The sequence below is a fragment of the Urocitellus parryii genome, chromosome 15 (assembly GCF_045843805.1).
Source record: "Urocitellus parryii isolate mUroPar1 chromosome 15, mUroPar1.hap1, whole genome shotgun sequence".
NCBI lineage: Eukaryota > Metazoa > Chordata > Mammalia > Rodentia > Sciuridae > Urocitellus > Urocitellus parryii.
In genome coordinates this window covers 35,983,027-36,000,614 of record NC_135545.1, presented here as the reverse complement: position 1 = coordinate 36,000,614, position 17,588 = coordinate 35,983,027, and positions in this window count along the sequence as shown.

Sequence of the window (17,588 nt, the reverse complement as noted above, 5' to 3'; positions counted from 1 at the left end):
TTCCTGCAAGATACTAGAAGCAATCTTAATGCTCATCAATGAAAGAATTAATGAGAGAATAAACTGTAATGGAGTAATACAACTGATAAAATACAGCAGTTCAAATGAATGAATTGTAACAACATGAATGCTAACAAAACTATTATTAGTTACATGTATTTTTTTTTTGAGAGAGAGAGAGAGAGAGAGAGAGAGAATATCTTTTTTTGTAGATGGACACAACACAATGCCTTTATTTTTATGTGGTGCTGAGAATCGAACCTAGGTCACGCCTGTGCTAGGTGAGCGGTCTACCGCTGAGCCACAATCCCAGCCCAATTACATGTATTTTGTAAAATTAAACAACTAAGAGGATATCCCACAAATTTATGACTATAAATTATGTTTAGTTATGTGTAACTAATAATATAACCAAATAATGTAACCAAATGCTAGGAATAAAATTACATGGGCAGAAAAGCAAGGATAAAAGATATAATGATTATGAGATTAAGATGGATAATCATCTCTGGGAAGAAGCTAGAAGATGAGGTAGAGGAATCGTTGGGTTATATTGGAATTAGAGTCAAAGTCAGAAATTTTGTTTTGATGGCAAGTCTATATTTTACCTATTAAACAATTTCAAATAACTAATTAATTACAAAATAAAAAAATGAGAGGATGCCTAAATTGATGGTGCTATAATAATTTAGTGTGTTATTGCCAAAGATTGGTCAAATCCCCATATGAAATGTGCAGATACAGAAGGCCACCTGTACATAATTAATAAGTCCATGAAGTGAAGGCCATTTGTGTGTGTGTGTGTGTGTGTGTGTGTGTGTGCGCGCGCGCGCGCGTGTGTGTTTACGAATCTAGATAGTTAGGGTCAATGTAGATTCAAAAAGGATTTCTTCAGAATGTATAAATGCATCAGTGTTTTTATACATTTATGTAGTTATCAAACATGTACAAATTATTTGATGAACAACTTCAAAAGATGGAGACTAACTGCCCACACTGTGAGCATCCACAGGACTTTGCATCTTATTTCTAATGAAGGAAATGCTATAGCAGTGAAGGCATGTGATTTCAAAAAATGTCCCGAAAGGCATAAATTTGATAGGGTCAGAAGGATCAGCTTCCTTCTATTTTGTCCTTTTGGATTACTTGGGGTGCAAGAAGCTAGCTTCCGTGCCAGGAAACAGAGCTGCCACATTTATCAAATGAAAATGCAGGAACAGATTAAAGAAACAGAAATAGATACTGAAAATTATAAATGTGTGCTGTTTTGCTCTGCTAAATTTCGAGGCAATTTATTCCCCAGTAACAAGTAAATAATAGAGCAATTATCTCATCAATCATAATTTTAAAATTCAGAATCCAAAGACAAGAGAAATGACGTATTTCAGAACATATAATATTTTATTTAATTGTTTTGTTTGTTTCATGCCAACTCCACTATAGCTTAAATAATGCTTAATTCACTGAATTGTGACTTGTAGATAGCTTTCAGGGTTCACTAAAAGTGTTTAAACTGTCTGCCTCAATATTTTGGAACCCTTTTTTCCTTCAATGAGACACAGTTTATTTTCCTAATTCTCACGTGAGATCTTAAGTGAATGGGAAGAAAGAATGTACATTTTGATGGAAAATAAAAGTTGTCATTTCATAAATAATGCTTCCGGTTCTGAAAAAAAGACAAAAGAAAGAAAGACAAAGACATCTGTCTTTCCCACCCTCCTGTAAGGAATATATGTGTCAATTTGCTTTTCCTCCTTTGTTGCAGGCAAATTATGTGACCATCTTTTGTTTTCCTTTATTAATTACTTAGCAGTTATTTTCTATCAGTCTATTCCATATTCCACAATTCATCTTTGAATCTCACATTGCTACTTATCCCTAGAGATTCACCTTTAATTCATTTCCAAGTTTAACATCTGTGTAAATATCTGCTTTGCTGAAAATTCAACACAGTTATTTTCTGCTGAATACTGTTTATTTCTCCCCCCCGCCCCACCCCCAGATACTCTGAAAAGAAATGCATTATGATTGTGGCTCAAGTGGGAGTCTGGGAGCAAGATGATATGTGTCCTAATGTTTAGGAGTCCCTGATTACAGCTTGAAAACATCCTTTCCTTCCTTTTAAGCAGTTTGCCAGTTTAAACTGCCTCAAAAGATTTCTTCAGCATAATAATTCTTCATTAATAAGATGGCAGCCTAATGGAAAACTACAAAATGCAGGGCTACTTAGAGGAAAATAGAACGGGATATGTGATTCCCCATATTCACCATGCAGGATTCAAAGTGTAAAATATGGGCTGAGAAACACTGGCATCCGCTTTCCTCCTGAAAAGTGAAGCACTCTTAATTAACTGTAGGGCATTTCTTCATGTAGTGTTTCACTCTCCATTCATGAATGTCCTGGTGTAATAGGTAGAATGTCCTGCCCTAGCAAGCAGAGGACCTGACACCATCCCTGGGTTCCACCTCATTTATCCTCGTTTGCTGAGAATCAATTCAAATAGTATCTCAACTCTCACTTAACTTGACCTTTGTGTTTAACTTTTTCTCTCTTTTTTTTATGACCTAAGGCTTATTTTTATTTTCTATGGTATTGACTCTCAATTTCAAGGTCAATATTCCATCATTTAATGAACAAGTCATATTCTCTTGGGATCAAAGATTGAAAATATTTAATAAATGGAGGTGGCTGCTGTCCTTATGGTTTGACTGAGGTTTTAACATGTAGTAGCAGGTAGACAATTCACATGAATGTTAGTACAAAATTTTTAACTTCCTCTGCGACTCTACAAAGTAGACATCTTTTAGTCATTTCTTACAGATGAGAAAACAGATCAAATAACTAAATAAATAAATGAGACTTTCCCAGGTTGACAGCTATAGTATTAGCTCATTCAAATCCATTTCTATCTCCTTGCAGAGTTCATGGTCTTTTACTTGATAATGAAAATAACAAATTGTCTAAATTTCTCTCTGATGCATGGTGTCTTGTGAGTGGTGGATTTGAAGCTCTCCCATTCTGCTCCTAATTCTCTAATTGTACAGGCAATTTACATTCCACTGATTCATGAAGTTCTGCTCATGCAATATTGATTATTAGCACTGACAAAAAAAATTAATGACATTGTGTTTTTTTTTTTTCATTTTCTTTTTGCCAGGTAATGTGAATGGATGAACTCTACTCAGAATGAGCAGTGGTTAGCAAGTCAATTTCCTTTCGTCTCTGGGCACAGTGACTCATAGACCTTTCCTATGCCGTGCTGCTTTTATACCCTCAGTCTAGCATTTTGTCTATTTTCTCATCTTCACTCCATTACTGTTGGCTCATTAGATTCAAGCCAATAGCTTCAGAATGCTGACTGGCCCTCTATCTTTAGCTGCTTCCACATACCTACCAGCAAGGTTCTTCTGACACAGTATGCCTCATCTTGGTCATTTCAATTCCTTCAGGTCAAAATAATTTTGTAAATCCTTGCTGCTCTCAGAGGGAAAGAACTGAACAACCATTGAAACATCCTCTTCATCATCTGGTTCAGCCTCATCACCTAAGACTGCCCCTTTTTGGATTCATTGCTTTTGCTTTTGTGCTGTTGTTCAGCACCAGGCATTCTCTTACTTCCTATCTTCATCAGCCTCTACCAGTCTTTAAGATGCAAATCAAGCATCATTTTTTCCCTTGCAGGCTCCCTAATTCTCCTCGTAACTCCTAGCCCCAAGTGTTTCACATCATATCACTTCAATGAAAATTATAGTCATTAGTGATCCTTGGTCTCCCCACTGGTGTAGTTTGAATCTGGACTATCCCCAAAAGACTCATGTGTTGAAGGCTTGGTCCTTAGTTGCTGGTACTATTGAGAGGTGGTGAAAATTTTAATATGTAGGACCTTGTTGGAAGAAGTGGGTCCCTAGGGACATGCCTTTAAAGAGTTTATTTTCTCCTTGGATCTTTTCACTCTCTCATTCTCCTTCCTCATTACCATCACATGAGCAGCTTTCTCCCCCACACCTTCAGCCAGGATGTTCTACCTCGCTACAGACCCAGAAACAAATGAAGCCAGCTACCTATGGACTGAAGTCTCTGAAACTGTGAGCCAAAATAAATATTTTCATTTTTTAAAGTGTTTTTATTAGTTATTCTTTTCACAAACATATCCCCTAAAGGCTGAAGTACATAAAGGTAAATGTGCTAATTTTATTAACGTTTTAACTTTACACCGAGATTATATGGTAGTCAGTGTTTTTAAGCTTTTTACAAATATTAATATAGTTACTCATCATTAGAGTCTTAGATGAGAGGTACTGTTATTATATACAGTATAAAAGCAAGAAGAACGAAGCCAAAAGGTATGAAGCAACTTTCCCACACTCCCTCAGTTAGCAAGAGGCAGTCATGGACAGTTGGCTTCTGACTCTGTTCTTTTAACATGACTCTGTGCTACACATCTGTGTCCTCAATGCCTACTTGTATTTTGTAAAAATCTAGGTGTTTATTAAGGATTTAGTAACAAAATATGCTCTACTTCTGTTTAGCAAAAAATGCTACATTAAAACCAAAGTGTATAATCAAAATGTATCAAACAATAAAACTCACCCTACAATGGTGCATAATTTTACTTGGAATGTACTTCAAAATCTGGAAAATAATACTATTTTGTTCAAAATGAAAAAACAAGTAAATTTAAAAAAATAAGTTCTAAGTTTTCAGTTCTGCTACTATTTCCACAAATTTGATGAAGGTGTATTAAAACAGATTGAAAATAATAATTTAGAGCTTATCATATAACCTATTTTTATTAATAATACTAATGAATATTACCACTAATAACTCACCTATTACTTTTCTCAAAAGAATAAAACTCTAAAAATATATTTATTTCAAAGTTACTCTAAATGGTATATTTGTTGTTCAATTTAAGTTTTTATAGGTGCCATAAATGGGATAAGGGAGCATAATGGGTTAAACATAAAAATAGCTCAACTGTGGAGTTACACACCAGTGAGTAAAACATCAAATGTCACCAAATCCATTTTGAGCTCTTTAGGGTGTTAAGATAGTAGATAGATTCTCCCCTTATTTTATCTTCCCATTTTATAAAAAAACACTTTCTGACTGTGGTAGTTGCAATAATATCTCTGCTTTTTCTTGTTCAGGGCACCATATCTATGGGAAGGTGTCTTAGGTGAAGGAATACAACTGATGTCATCAATCAAAGTGATCAGCTGGATACTATTTCTTTCTCAATCAGCCTGAATGCTCAGGTAAGAAAAAATGAGATGCTTCCAAACATTGGGTCATCAAACTCCATACCTACATAGCCTTCCTCATGGCCTGCAATGTAAAGTGTTTGAGATTTAACCCAGCAACTACTCTAGAATAAATCAGACAGACTAGAAGCAAAAATGGAATGCTACAAAACACTGAATATTTAAAGAAAAAAAAAAGGTATCATTTTGGGGCATTTGGGCCACTTAAGAATGTCTACCCTTCAAAAAAAAATCACAATGACACATTTAATATTTGGGGGCTACCTGGTTGGAAATGTTCAACAATGTTTCATAAGTGGTATAATAAATCATGCTATACTATTATTTAAACAGACTACTCTAGAGTATAAATCATCTTATACTCTGCATAAGAATCATTATTCCTGTTCCTATATGATGGGTAAAGAAATGGAGCCTTCCTGAAACTAAATATCCTTGTGGAATAAGGATATAAATGCAGTTTTCTATAATTATGCAGTTTTTATAATTTGACACATATGAAATAATCTTGTATGTTTCTTAAAGATGGGTGTATTTACATGTGTGTGTGTGTATTGGTGAAAATGGGTATGTAGAGAAGCCCCATTGTGTTGATTAAAAGAATCACCCCTTCTAGGAAGAAATAAAAATAAAAATCTTCTAGGAGTCTCTTTGGAGTCAAGAGGGTCCTTGGTTTCTTATGCAAATGATTGTCCTCTGATCAGAAAAAGAGGGAAGATGTAAATATAGATGCTGTGTCACTGCCACAGACAACAGGAGATTACCATTTAATTTAAGTCAGGCAGAAGTGGAGGTGCTAATAGTGGTGCAGTAGGAATAATAGTGAAAATGGCAGCATTGATATTTCTTAATACTGTTAATGTTCATGACCATCGCAAGCACTTTTCTTTTGGTACCAAGGATTGAAGCCAGGGGCGCTTAACCACTGAGTCACATCCCCTGCCCTTTTTTAGATTTTATTTTGAGACCTTGTCTCAATAAGTTTCTGAGGCTATTTTTGAACTTGCGGTCCTCCTGCCTCAGACTCCAAAGATGCTGAGATTATCGGGATGTGACACTGCACTTGACTGCAAGCACTTTATATTGATTATCACATGCATCCAAACAGAACACCAGTATCATTCCTCATTTATAGAGGAAGAATCTATGACTTGAAGTCTTGGAAACATTGTGATAGGTAGAATTCTCCGATGGCCTCCAAGATTTCTGCCATTGCCCTCAAGTGAAGGTGAGTACTTTGATTATGATTATTCTCACTCATTTCAGTGAGAATATTGGGGTGGGCATGACCTCATAAGTAATGAGTCAATGAACCCTTAACAAGAAGTAAGCTTTTCCTGAAGAAAGTGTTCAAAGAGAGAAAAGGGCTTGATGTGAGGGAGATCCTCTGTGGCTGACCTAGAAGATGGAAGAAGCCACATAGAAAGGATCTGAACAGGGTCTAAGGCCTACAAGAAGACCCTGGCAGGAGCCAAGTGGCCTTAGAGCCATAGTATCTAAGAACAATTCTGTCACCCAGTGTAATATGAGTGGGGCAGATTACCTTACCTCAAAGATGAGAGCTTGGATGAAACATTTTCAGCTTTGTGAAATCCCAAACTGAGACTCCACACATAGTGCACCTAGACTTCTAAAAGAGATGTGAGCTCATCCATGGATGTCCTCGTAAGCCACTACGTTTGTGTTTAATATTTTATAGTAATGTTTTAAAATATATATTCAATGTCCCAGAGCAATAAAGGTACAACGTTGGAATATTATAAATTACAACATGACTCTGCAATCTACTTCCTCTGTCAACATATGCCTTAAAAGAGTTTAAGAGAACTCATTTAGTGATACCTCTATGATAAATTTTAAACATTCGGAAACATTTCAAAGGCAATGAGCTTTGGTGGAATGGACCCCTGTAAAATTTCCAAGTAAAAAGTGATAGCATGAAAGGGGGGCTCTTGGTGAGAACTGCCCCCACACATCATCTTGTGCATGGTAGATTACGGCCATACTTGTCATAGATGACGCAGAAAATCTCATTCATCCTTTGGCAAGATTACCGCCACAGGCACAGGGGATAGCAACAGTGGCCAGGGGCAGAGAATGTCCTCAGGTGATGAAGGTGCTTCAGCATCCTCCGAGCCTTGGATAATGACCCCTTAAGCAGCCCACTGAATTTTCACGGTGGTGACAGTTGTACACTGTAATGTGTGACCGTTTCTGTACTCTGCCAGATGACTCCCTGATGAAAGCCTACAATATGCCTCTTATTCTAGAAATGTTCTGCCCCTGTCTCTTTCTCAAGAAGATTTTTTTTAATCACTTTACTGAATTTTGTTTCTCTAGTTTTCCTTAAGCACCCCCATTTTTCTCCTTTGTAGGAGTTATTACAAATTAATAGTTTTCATTTGTTTACTTTTACATGTTGTCTCCCTGACTACCAATACGGCTATTAATAAAAATGATAACTAACATGTCTCATGAATTCATTAGAGAGTAATAAAGATCTCATGCTAAAACTCATGAAGCATACAGAGTTGTGGTTAATGCTGTCCATTTCTAGAGACGCTGAAGCAAGGAGGATTATGGTTAGAGACCATCCTGTGTTTCACGACAGCTAAGAGTGGTTCATCTGAGATGGGATCCAAGGCAGTCTTTATGCCTGTTGCTTGGCATTGCTGCCTTCAGGCCAAACAGTAAAGGAAGCACCCCTGAGAGGCAGCTCAGTGCCTGAAACATAAAGATACTCAAGGGTGATCTGTAGAAAGGATGAATGAATGAATGCATAGCAATGGGGTGGGGTGGAGGCGGCTCTTTATATTACATAGAATGTAATAATTGATAATAATAAGAGATAACAGAAAGTAAACAAGAGGAGGAGATGAAGGAAAGGAATTAGCTGATCTTGGTGGCCACATAGCCCTGATAACTGTCCCCAGTCTGATTGTATATTAGCAGTGACTCAATTCTGAGTCTGGAGTAAAGACTCAGAATTACCACCTGGTGGAGTGGAACCTAGTGGGACACACGGACAGGGCATTTTACCAAGTCATCCTGTAAGGAACAGTCAGCCATCTTTAGTGATTGTGTTTGAGTTAATTCTGGTAACACCTGGCACTGAGAGAAAAATTCCAAACCTTTCTCAGTTGAAGACAATACTAAACTACAAAAGAATAAACAGAATAATGCTGTTTCTCATTGAAATGATCATTCTTTTTTTTCCAATCCATGTATCATCAGACCAAACAATAATATAGATTCCCCTCAACATATGATTGGTTGTTTACTGATAACTCCATTATAAATTGGAAATAGCAAAATTTGGAAATTCACTTGATACACTTAATCTACCAAACCCTGTAACTTAGCAACACAGTATTCCACAACATAATGGTCATTTCTGCCTTGTCATAGCATGGCTAAATGGGAGCTGTGGCTGGCTACCACTGCCCCAAAATCATAAGACAGCTTCACACTACACATACTGACAGCCCAGGAAAAGTTCAAAATTCAAAATTTGAAGTACAGTTTCTACTGAATGTGTATTATTTTTGGACAACTGTAAAGTCAAAAAAATCATTAAGTCAAACTATGATAAATTCACATATATACCATATATATGTCATATATGTGAATTTATCAAAATATTACACATATTATATTATTTAGTCTACTTATATTTTAAATATATTAGTGCTTATATTTTTTAATATTTCAAAATATTACATATTTTCTCTCTGTATAATTCTACAGAGGAAATTATACTAATTTAGTTTGGTTTTGTTAGTCAATAAGAGACAACCCTAAGTGCTTCGCACTGTGTCAAGAGGACATCTCTCCATAAACACACTTACTGTCTCAGATATATTACCAACATTTTACACATGGAGAAACTGAGTCACTGAGATAGACTGTGCACTTTGCCCATGGCCAGACAACTCATCCATGACAGAGAAGATTAGATTTCAGATAGTTGATTCAAGAGCTAAGTCCGGCTCTTGCCCACCTAGTTCCTCCTTTAAAATTTATATCACAGTTCTTGAGGGGTGAGAAAAATATGCTAGGCAGATGAAATGTATGCACACATGCACACAAATTAAGGAGACATATTTAAGGAATGATAACGGGTTCAGTATGTTTAGACTAAATAGCGTGAAGTTGTAAATGAATGGTGAGAAGTGAGAATGGAGAATCAGAAAACAGACAGCTTAGGAATGCTCAGTCACAGACTAGGCAACTTGTATTCATGATGGAGAGCTAACAGTGTGTTTAGCATCCAGTTTGGTGCCAGCATCACAGCACTGAGGCTAACTTTATCTTTTGATACTCATCATTCTCATAATGGCCTAGAATAAGTAATTTAGAAATTTAAAGCAAGAAAATTATTGAATTATCATATATAGTAACAATTCTCTGGTATGTAGATGAACTCTTTGGTTTTCTCTATTTTTCTGAATGATTAAAATAATCACAGGTTTGAACTTTTGACACACTCAAATATATATAGTTTTATATATAGATAAAGTTTTATATATATGTAACACATTTGTTTGAATATATAAACAAATGTAATTCCATTACAGAAGAAAAGGTATGAACCTAGAGATCTTTCTTGCTGAAAATTTAGCTTGGATTCATGATGGGGGTGGTGCTTATCCAATGTACTTCAGTACTCCTACCAGTGCCAAGATAAACACACTGAATTAAGCCTTTTTTCAAAGAATACTCTACTTGAGAAATCTACTAATGGCATAATTTTAACAAAAGAAATATTTACTCTACATTCGTTCTGCACGGCTCTCAACTTAAATTCAACTTTTACATAAGAATGTTTTAAATATCCCTACCTGAAACCTACAAAAATGATGAAATTATAAGAGCTCATGCAAATGTGTAATGTATGTGAAATTTTACATAAGCATTTACGTTACTAAATCTGAAATCAAAACATCCATTAGAATGATTGCTACCAGGCAAACCTTAGTGATTGTTCTAACACACTGTTTACCAGAAAGATAAAAAGCAAAATGCATTATAAGTAAATACATCATTAATGTTAAACATTAAATTATACAGCAAAAAGCCAAGTGAATTAAGTAGAACAGTATTTAGACATGAAACACTTTGATATTTTTTGTAAAACTGTGTGCGCGCTTTTTTTCAACTGCAACATATTCTTGAGTATCATTTAATTAAGAGATTATAATAAAATACTCAAGGGAAGAACAGAGAAAGATAGGAGTATTCCTCAGGGAAACATTTCTACAGAGAGTATTATTGAGAGAACAAAACAAAAAAGACTAGAATTGACCAAAAACCATATGTTTAATAAAGAAAAATTTGGGGTTTCCATTGTCAGTTCCATTATTTGTTGAAGTTTATTTATTTGCCTTCTAATTATACCTCCTGTCAAATATCAGGAGTGACATCTGGTGGAGTGCCTTCATTTCTTAGCAAGATGAAGACAGTCCCTCTCTAAGGCTCTTACTTGAAACACTTCCTGAAAACCCAGTGTTTTATATGCTGAGTTCTGGAGACAGAGGCTAAAAAGAGGAATTTGTGTTTCTAGAATACGTTTTATAACAGAAGCTCACATGTAAAGAAATATACCCTGTGCAAGTATACTGTGTCGTTATAAATGAGTCTAAACAAGAGGGAGAAGAGATGATAAGTGACTGAAATTTGAGTAGCAGTACCAAAGGAAATGGCACTCAATGAAAAGGATGAAGCATAAATTTAGAACATGTTCAATACCCCATAAATGAGTAATAGGAAAAAATATGCAGAAAGATCTGAAAAAAAAAATATTTATTTGTTCCCTTAAAGCAAAGAAAAGAGGTAGTTTTTCTGTTATATTGAACAACTGGAACCCAGCACTCAAACAGAGTCACATTTTCCCTTTGGTTCTTGTTGGTTTTGATTGTTTGCTTTATTTTTCTTAGTTTTCCTTGCTGTCTTTGTTTTTCTATTGCCTTTCTACATGTAATGGACAAAATAGGTCTTAGCATCCAGACTTCTGTGACCAAGGAAGAAAGGGCTCCCTTGTGGTTCCAATTTGACAGACCCATGGGAAAAACTCTCATTAGTCTGGGCTTGGTAAAGTACTGTATGCTATGATGAGAGTCTGAACTTGGGTGATTTCTTCACTCCCCAATAATGGGAAAAGGCAGCAGCCTACATTCTGATCATATAAAGATACATGAAAAAGAATGAGTCTCAAAATGACAGGGGTGTTGTTTCCAGGAAACATAGGGTAGAATGATGGCCCAAGAAATTTTATATGCAGTCACATCTCTTAAAAAGCATTTTACAGGATGCAGTTAAGTTTTATCGATATTGAGAGCCCCAAACTGAAATTCCATTAAAGAACTTTTTTTAAAGCATATCATTTTCATTGGACCATGTATGTTTATTTTAAAGCAAAAGAGGATAATTTTTCTCATAAAAAGCAGTGATATGGGTTATATATCTAAGACAGCTGGAATATACTGCTTCCACACGCCTTCATTCTCATATCCAGTATCTAATAATAAATTTTAAGTATCTGTATGATGCCCATACTTGCTCATTTTTGGTTCTGCTCATGAGGAAGAATTTCAGAGTAAGTATCTTGCCACTCAACTCCCCTTGGGGAAGTTACATTGAAAGATTTCTCAAAATGGAAAATTTCTCAGAATTTATGTGAACTCTGGTAATCTCTAAGCATTTTCTAGCTGGTGGAATTCTCATGGAAAATGAGGTCAAAAGACAGATTTGAGCTCAAGTACAAAAGTAGAGTTGTCCTGCTATAATAATGACTTATATCCTCCCTCAAATTGGCTGCTCCATACTTTCCTGCATCCCACTACCACTCTTCATGTGAGTTTTCTTCCTGTTACAATCTTTCCAATTATATATATTTGTTGAAAATACATTGTGTTCCTAGCACATTTCTATTAATAAGATGTGAAGCTTAGTTATTATTGGAGGGGGATGACATATCTGTGCTTATTTGACATTAGAAAAGAAATAACAGTTCTAAAGAATGATAATGCAGTAATGGAGCAGGAAAAACAGACAAAGGGAATAAGACTCACAGAGTGGGATGTAGACAACAAAGAGATGTAACTTTACAGTAGGAACAGAAAGTAAGGAATGGAACTCGACCTGGGGCAGGAAACCACATGATAGGACGACTAAATGGGTACAATCAACTTAATGAGCTCAATATGTTTAAGAAATAGTAAGTGGACCAGTGTGGCTAGAACACAAAGAGAAAAAGTAGTTGGTGTTCAAGAGGGAAAAAATATGGCATACTCAGTTGATTCATTTAACATACGATCACTGGGGCATCTGTTGATTTCTGGCTTGGTATCCTGAAGACAAAACAATGCAAGATACCCTTCCTTGATTTTGAGAAACTAGTGATATATTTGGGGAGTTGGAACTTACACCTATAGGAAACAAAAGTATACTTCAGAGCCAGTGCTGATATGCAGTGCAAACTCTTAAGTACTTCTCAGAAAAATTAATCAATGAGAGCTCAGGGACCAGAGAACTTCACTGTCAAAGTGGAACCTGAGATGCATAGAATAAGAGAAAACAGAAAGAAAGAGTTTGTATTAAAAGACACTCTAGTCTAATAATGCTCAAAATACTCTTCTTCTTGGAGAAACCAGACTCATGCACAAGAGAAAGCAGTTAAGGCAAGACCTGTCACATTTTAATTCAAGTAAGTATAGGGTGACACTAAGTTCCCATTATCCAGGATTCATCTGTTCCAGTGTAATCATTAATAGCACAGTCCTTTCACCCTCAAAAAAGTACTCTGGTTTGGATGATAAATTTTATAGTCACCCAAACAAAAGATGACATCTTGAAAATACAGACTGGAACCCATGAATATAAATATGGGACCATTTACTCAAGTTGCTCTCAGGTTACTCTCACGCAAGCTGTGAATAAATACGACGTAAATTGTAATCACCAATCTATTCAAGTTTTCATGATCAAAACCTCAAAATTTCTACAAATGAGTCCCTCCACCATGATAAATATCCAAAGAATATTTCTAAAAGATTCTCCACCTCCTTAATCAGTATTTTGTGTTATGGTAAGAGTGGCTAAGAATTTTTATATTAAAATATAGGCTTATTAAGTGGCTATAATTTCTCTAATATTTAAAGTTATGATCATATATTAAGCACTTTTGTATTTAGGACATTGCATTCAACAAATAACATATTTTTAAATGTTTATTTTCTCTTAAATTGTATTGGAAAATACAATGATGAATGATCTGTGTGGGTTTGCATGTAGAAATAGATAATTCTTTTGCTTTGACTATTTTGAAAAAGAAACTAGAAAACAGGGACCTTATGAATAAATGAATGTGCCTGACAATAGAGTTAATAAGCTCTCAGATCTTTTTTTGATCAATGAATCATGTAGGAAGCTCTGTTTAGACCTTGGCTAATCAATAAACTACTTTGTAAAACAAAATGCATAGATGTGTGCTCATTGGATTAATTTTTAACTTTAACAAATAGGGTAAAGGGGCTGGGGTTATGGCTCAGTGGGAGAGCACTTGCCTAGCATGTGTGAGGCACTGGGTTCAATTTCTCAGCACCACATATAAATAAATAAAATAAAGATCCATTGACAACTAAAAAATATTTGAAAAAAAAGATAGGGTAAAGAAAAATCTGCAAAGATTTTAGGACTTTTAGTTGAAGCTATTTAGAAGTGTATTTTGATTACAAAAGGAATGCTACTTTAGCAAACTTCATCATATTATATTTCCATTCATTCATATTTGATACTTGACCTCTATCTCATTGACTTTAAAAATCTTTGTTGCTTTTGCTTATCAAAAAAATGGGTGTGCCAAACAAAAACTTAGGTAGCAATAAGTAAGTTCAGACCAAGATTGTTTTTCTCTGTTACAAAATGACACAAAACTTTTGGAGTTCTCCAGTATTTGTTCATTCTTAATACATTTTTTTATTAAAACATAAAACTCTAGTAAAAATACAGCAACATATCATATATGATTATATCCTTAAAAGGAATTCATATTATTCAACTTCTAGTGAACCAGAAGAACCCATGTGCATGTAAGTTCATGTATATAATCATTAATATTTCTACCTTTTAGACAAAGAGGAAATAATTCTTCAACAAATGGAGCCCTTATTATGTATGAGATAAATATTCTTTATAGTATTGTAAAATTTCAGGACTAAACATAATTCTAAATATTGGCATTGACAAGATTAAATATCAGACATCCATAAATACTGGATAAAATGTTCAACTCTGAAAAGCAATTCAGTCTACTTATTCATTAATTTATTCATGTATATGTCACACCATCTATCCATTCACCTGCCCATATCAAAACCATTATTTGCAAGATATTGTGCTACATACATTATATGGTATATAGAAACATAAAAAAGAAGTGCATGATCTACGATGCACTAGAACCCTTTTCATAACTGTTGAAGAAGATATGGGAATAAATAAAAGTTCATTGTAAATGAGTTCTTCTGTACATCAGGTTATATAGGAGTTTTTGCATAGCTTATTTTATACAGTATTCTTTGTGATTAAAATGGAGAAAAAACATCAGGTATTGGAACAAAGGGGCTTTCAACTATATGGTATGTTTTTGATTTCACAAAGAGTAATTTAAACACCTTGTGACATAAGAACCCACAGACAGACTCTGGCTGCATTCCTAAGGCTTAATGTTCTAAAAGGTGAGAGAGATAAATGTAAACTGGGTCAAAAGAGTCCTTATCATCTGAAATGATAGCTCCTACAGAACCAGGGAGGAAAAAAAAGAAGGGATTAACCTGATCCAAAAGTCATTTCACCAAGTTACATTGATGGAAGTTCAACCGATGGTGCAATCCATCCTCTATCATGAGGATTTACTGAAGTTTCTCTGGCTTTTCAAAGCCAAGTTGTTCTTTTAGATTATGCAATGATGTCTCAAGGTTTCTAAGTCACTCCAAACTTTCCTTGGAAATTGAGTTTCCCCTAGCTTATGTTCAAACCCTTTACCTAAAAGTTTTCTTGTCACAGCACATTTTGTAGAAGAAGGGTAAAATAAATGGATATTTTAGAACACCCAACTTGGACATCTGCTAATACTAAACTTCCATGAGACTCGCACCCTTTTGAATAAACTAAAAGTGCTGAATTAAGCCAGAAATTGAAAAAGTCAGCCCCTGGTTGAATTCTGACCCTTAGTGGTTTTGTTGGTTAGATTTGTGTTTTATTATTATAGAATTTAATGCAAAGATCTTTAGTGTGGGTGTGCACTCTCTAGTTTAGCACAGGTTTTATTTCTAGCTAGTGACTAGTATGTCTGACTTTCAGGTTACCACATCACCTAATTTATGTTACCTGATCTCACCAACTACTCCTCCCCTTCTATCCCTCTGCACCTGGCAGTCTACACATTCCTGCGCTGGTCCTCCCTTACTGCTTCATGACCTTTCAAGCATGCTGTTGTCTGAGAGTGCATGCATGGATTGCTACTTCTGCCTGCAAGGTTCTGACTTTGTGTACCTGAATAACCTCACCTCTAGCACTTGTCTGCTCAGTTGTCATCTTCTCAAAAAGAACTATGTAGTTTGTCTATTGTGTTGTACATCCTAATGTTGTACATTGAAACTTACTCACCTCCAGGTCCTTCTTACTGTGCACTATTTTTACTAATTTTCCTTCATCTATGACCTGCTTTACCAAAACATTCTACTCCTGACACAAATGCCCTTCTGAAACTTTATCTTCTACTTAAATATCAGACATTTCTTCTCAGAGTCTTAAGTTTTGCAGTCAGCTCAGCCTAAGAACAGAGATACTGTTTCATAATGGTGTTAAGATCAGAAAAAAAAAATCAATTCAAATTCTATCTCCTGGGGCTGAGGCTGGGGCTCAGCAGTAGTGCACTTGCCTGGTATGTGTGATGTACGGGGTTCCATTCTCAGTGCCATATATAAAGAAATAAAATAAATAACTAAAAAATTCAAAAAATTCTAGCTCCACATTTTATAGATTTGATTAAATGCCAAATCTTAGCTTCCATTTTTACATTCAGAAAAATAGAAAGTGATTATCATACGATGTCAAATGTAGATAATTTCATAATTTCAGTATCTACATTACTCAGATATGGTACACCCCAAAATAATAATGATTTATTCTAAACATTTTTCTTGTTAGTCACATAAAAATCTGGAGAGGTATACTCATTGACAGAATTCTCATGATATTTTTTAAAGCTCCTGCCTGACCTATTCTGAGTTTATCTTACTTAAGTTATTCACTGTTCCTCTAAATCTACAAATAGATTATTACCTCAGAACAACCAGGTATTCTATTGGACCTCTAGAAATGGAAAGCAAGGACATCAGAAATTTTCTTTTAAGTTCAAATTAGGCATTTGAAACTGGTTGTATAGCAAGGCAACAGAAGACGGTGAAACAAACCTTTATGCTAAAGCGATTTTACTTTAAAATGGTCTGCACCACCACGATTGTTTGCAGGCAGAAACTGAAAGTCAGGTGGAGGACAAATCCATTGAAAAGACCACCAGGGACGCTTCTGAGTTTGGAAAGTTAATAATCATAAGCTTAAAAATGCATCTGAATGAACTCTCACATTGCCTTCAAAGCAGGCACAGAAACACCAGTTCCTGTTAAAAGGAGAAATAAAGATTGATTTAAGGCTTGCATATTTATTTTCTTATTGCCAATGTTATTGCCATGTTAGGAGTAGTATTGTTGTTGTTATTGTCATCATTTTTCTGTTAAAAGTAACTGGGGGGAAAGACCAGAAAGAAAAAGATGATGTATAAGAAACTTATCAGTGAATAATTCTAACAAATGGATCCCTCTCTTCGACACAGAGGCCTCCAGAATATTTGAAAGAAAGTCTCTTTTCTTTTCCTAAGGCATGCTAGCTGACAATGTCTGTGGAAATTTTTCTGGAAATCTTCTAAGTAAGTGCATCTTAATAAAATCCTGACAGCAGAACATGATGTCCATTTTCAGCTGCACTGAGTCTCTCCTTCCCAGACAGCCTTTAGATAATCATTCAGTCCCTAGTTTGAGTATTTGTGTCAAGGGGTAGTTCTCGAAAAAGTCTCTATAATATTTTCTGGAGATTTCAACTATTAGGAAATGTGTCTTCATGTTGAAGACAGATTAGTTTTCATATAAATTAATTTATCATTTCATTTATGCCATACACATTGAGCACTGGGCTAGATGCTACAACAAAAATAAGAGGAAGCACATTTCCACCTCCAAGGAGCACATAATTTCCTGGGGACA